The sequence below is a fragment of the Sparus aurata genome, chromosome 13, assembly GCF_900880675.1.
Source record: "Sparus aurata chromosome 13, fSpaAur1.1, whole genome shotgun sequence".
NCBI lineage: Eukaryota > Metazoa > Chordata > Actinopteri > Spariformes > Sparidae > Sparus > Sparus aurata.
In genome coordinates, this window is record NC_044199.1 from 2,410,585 (window position 1) to 2,415,238 (window position 4,654).

The window sequence follows — 4,654 nt, forward strand, 5'->3', positions numbered from 1 at the left end:
AGTACACATGAGGAAATAATCTGATGGGGAAGCTCTTCTTATCTACAAGCCTTTAGCTTAGCATCAGTCTTTGGACCGACTGTTGATGACTGGTTTCATCTATATTACACACATAAACACTCTAAAAACACTTAACCGTCTACAAAGGGATCATTTAGTAGAAAAAATCTCCTTCTGTCTCTCCGTCCAATTATTTCTTGTAAAGCTTATTTTTAAAGTTTATTTTGGGCGCTCACTTGAAATGAGCTGCCGGTAAAAAAATAACATTCGGTGTCAAGTGTCACACACGAGGACGGTTCAGACGCTGCAGTGTGAGAGAATCAGCCACTTTGTTTTCATTACTATTCAGTCGGCTAATATTCCTCTCTGCCCTCACAGCAGAGCGGACTTCTAACTCTTTCTTTCTGTTTTTCTTTTTTTTTGGTGAGAAAAATGATAATCACCTGATCCTGCTGTTATAATTGGGGTCAAGGAGAACTCATCATTTATGAAGAAATATCCCCCTTCTCATCCCCTCGCTCTACGTTTCATCATCTTCGGGGGAGGGTGTCACAGCACCCGGAGAAAAAAACTGTGACCTTGCTGTTCCACTCCAATTCATATCTCTGTGTGTGTGTGTGTGTGTGTGTGTGTGTGTGAGTGTGTGTGTGTGTGTGAGTGTGTGTGTGAGTGTGTGGTCATCTAAAAAAGGGCCCATTGGTGTTTTTTTGTCCCACATAGGCACCTGACAGAAATGTCTCAAAGGCCCATAACAACCAGACTGCCAGACTCTAGTGTGCACACACTCTCTCTCTCACACACACACACACACACACACACACACACACACACACACACACACACACATGTTTGAAAATGAATATACACACACACCTGGAGGCAGAAACAAAGGAGGGAGGAGCAGGACAGAACAAAGCAGAGAGGACCCGGCTGTCAGTTTGCATCCAGCATCATCTTCAAGGGAGCTCCTCAGGAGTGAACGGAGAAACTGCATCGTCACTCCTACACCGGACGCCATTTTGTTTCAGAGGCAGGGAACAACTGGACAGAGTTATCACACGTATACTGATGGTGTAAGGCAGTCAAGCGGTGCCTGCTGTCTGTGTGTTACTGTTGCCGCGGGAAACAACATCCTCTGAGCTTTTAACCTACAGACTGAACAAAACGAGTTCACCCCAATATGAAAATTCAACCTCTATCTACTCATCTGTGCTGATGGAGAGTCGGGTGAAGTTTTGCAGTCCACAAAACAATTCTGGAACAACTGGAGCACATTTTAAAATGGGAAGGAAAACATCTTGAACAAACATAAATACAGGTCGTCACGGGTAATCAAAGTCTCCTGAAGCTCCACGACCACAAAATGACTTGAGGAGACGTTTATTAACACGATTTGAAAATCACCGTAGCTGCTAAGCTAAAAGCGTTAGCACATTTCCCATGTGAGGTGGGTGCACAAGCTGCATGGATATGTATTTATATATATTTTGGACATATAGTTTGAAAACTTCAGGTGTTTAGCAGAATGCTGCGACGCTGTTTCACTGTGAAGCTCCGGACGTGTTTTGTGCTGAAACGCAGCTGTGGCTGTGCGACACAGGTGCTCCGCTGGATAATCAAGGTGAGGACTGAGTTCCCGGTGAGGTCACGACTCTGCATCTCATTCATGATTCCACTGAATCTCTCTCAGACACTTTGACACTCGATGACACGGCGCGTCCTGAAGTGTGTCAGTTGATTCATTCTCTTTATGTCTTTGAGTCGAGCATGAATCTTTCAGTCACACCCGCTCTTATCTTCCCCGCGCTCTCTTCTTCTTCTTCTTCATCTTCTTCTCTTCTTTTTTTTTTTTTTGGTTTTTGTGATGTCCCGATGCCTCTCATTGCCTTCGGGTAGCAAAAATAAGATGATGAGATTACCATGACAACATGAGGGAGTGACGTGGGGGTTATTTCTGAGGCCGCACAGTCGGCGGAGCAAACTCAGCGACACTGACGATGAATCATCTGGAGAGAAAAGGGCCGGTCTGTCTTCGCTCCTCCTCCTCTTCCTCCTCCTCCTCCTCTTCCTCCTCCTCCTGTTAACATGCTCACATTTACAGTGCGTATATGTTTGTACTGTAGCGTCGACTGGGAGAGTTAAGCTAGCACAGAATCATGATTCATTAAATCATCAGATGATGGTTGGTTGAGTTTTCATGGTGTTTGTCAGCGTTGCCGTCATTCACATTAACGCTGACACACCATCACGGTTGCTGGGGTTGGCGCTTTGCTCAAGGGCACCTTGTCGGCAGCGGTCAGGGGAGGAGAGAGCGCTACTCATTGAGTTTCCTCTCACAGGCTGAATTTTCATCTCTAAGCTTCACAATCGCAGACGTGTTTCACACACCTTCCTCTTTCTTTGCACCTCATACCGACTTGTTTTTCTTTCCCTTCCTCGTTGTTTTTCTCACCTCCTGCCGTCTCAGGCTTGTCCCATTTTGCTTTTGCCGTCCCCTTCCTGTTCATCCTCATCATCGTCACTGTTATCGGAGCCCTCGCCTGTCTGTCTTCTGCAGACGCTGTCCTCCATTTTTTTTCGCACCCACAGCCTCGCCTTAGCAACAGAAGTGACTGCGCGACAGCCTGCACGTCGAGGAGGGAAAGAGGAGAGGAGAGGCAAAAAGAGAGGGATGCGAAGGCAGGGAAGAGGGAGAACAGAGAGCGGAGGGATGGAGGGAGGGAGGCAGAAACAGTCGTCTGCTTGAGGAAAGATAGTGAGGGGGAAACGCCAAGCTTTGGTATCCGAAAAGATAAGTAGGTCAGTCCTAATCTGGGGTTGACTTTAGCACATAAATAAATAATGAAGTCTGCTTCACAGTAAAAACACCATCTAGGTGGAACAGCCTCTAAAGATGGAAGCCCAGTATTCTGCGCTATGACACATACACAGGTAAGGTCCTCTAATCTCCATGTATGAGGCTCAATATCGCCGGGAAGCATCGCGGTGATGTATGGCCCGAATGTACGACAGCCGAGATACAGCAGATAGCGAGGAAGCTAATCAGGAGCAAATTCTGTCACTGTGTGTGTGAGAGAGGAAAGAAAAGAATGGATTCTGTTAGAGAGATATGAGGTGCATTAGACAGATGGGGCATGTGATGGGTCACATCTGGTAAAGATGGGTGGGGAGAGGAGGAGAGGAGAGGAGAGGAGAGGAGGAGAGGAGAGGAGAGGAGAGGAGAGGAGAGGAGGGCAGAGGAAGAGGAGAGAGGAGAGGAGGAGGAGAGGAGAGGAGAGGAGAGGAGGAGGAGAGGAGAGGAGGAGAGGAGAGGAGGAGAGAGGAGAGGAGAGGAAGGGAAGAAAGAAGGAAGGAGAGGAGAGGAGAGGAGAGGAGGAGAGGAAGAGAGGAGAGGAGAGGAGGAGAGGAGAGGAGAGAGGAGAGGAAACAAAGGACAATTCCATTTTTTTTGCATCCTGATTTTTATGACCTATTTCTTTACCTTTCATGGAAACTACACTGAAATATAAAATGATCTTCAGGATCCAGGATCTGATGGTTGCAGTTAACATTTCTGCAAACCACAGACGATGTGATGTAACACGTTCACATTACATCCTCTGACATCAGGAGGAGGAGAGGACGGTGCTGCCGTTATTACAAACTACAAAATTCAACCGTAACAAACGTAAACATGTGCAACATAAAGAAACCTCCAGCTGTGACTTCTCTGCATAACATAGCTGAGAATTTCAAACAGCAATCAATCATGTTGGACCAAACGGATGTGACGTCACGACTCATGGCGACGGTTTGGTGAGTGTTTGTGTTTGTCGTCATCCTGTATTTTATGACAAAATTATAAAGACAATATGACAAAAGTGATGTTGGGAAGTTGTTTTATCTTCGATCCACCAGACCTCTTTGATAAAAACAGTGATTTTACCCGGCAGGATGTTGGAGCTGCTGGTCCACTACAGCCTCCATCGGTTAGTTTGTCTGTAAATTTGTTGTTTTAACACATTAGCACATCGAAGCAGAGCCCTTTAATTATTCCTTTACATCATAATATACAGTTTTCTGTCTCTTGCAGTTGGACCTTGTTGAAGAGGACGGTTCAATCCTCGCTATTCTCCTCCTCAGTCCATCTCCCGTCCCTGCATGATGCCGACACTTTCCTCCCTTTTTTTGTCAGTTTCTAATCAAAAACCTTTCTTCTCATCCTGTTGTGCACAAACCACCTGCAGCGGTTCCAACAGGACACGTTTCTCCTTCACATGTGACTGCGAAACTAGATAAATGTGGTCAGGGTGAAATGTACAGGTCAGGATAAGTGCAGATGAAAAGAATTACCTTGAAAATGAGGTTTTTCTTTCCCGGTCACGTGTCCTGACCCGGGTGTCAATGCACAGCTCTCTTTAATAACCCGGCTCCATAACATACATCTTAACACCTGTACTTAACCCCGCGCTGATATCTGGGACACGCCGCGCTGCCTGACACACTTCTTTGTCACCATCAGCCTCTTCTGATTGGATCTATTTTTCCTTTGCCCTAATAGGGTAATACAAAGCAACCTTTCATTTCCCTTTGAGCTGAACGAGATGTGAAGTGAACAAAGGCTGCAGTGGACCCGGCCAACACCTTCCCCACTGGCATCAGGCTTCAGTTTCCT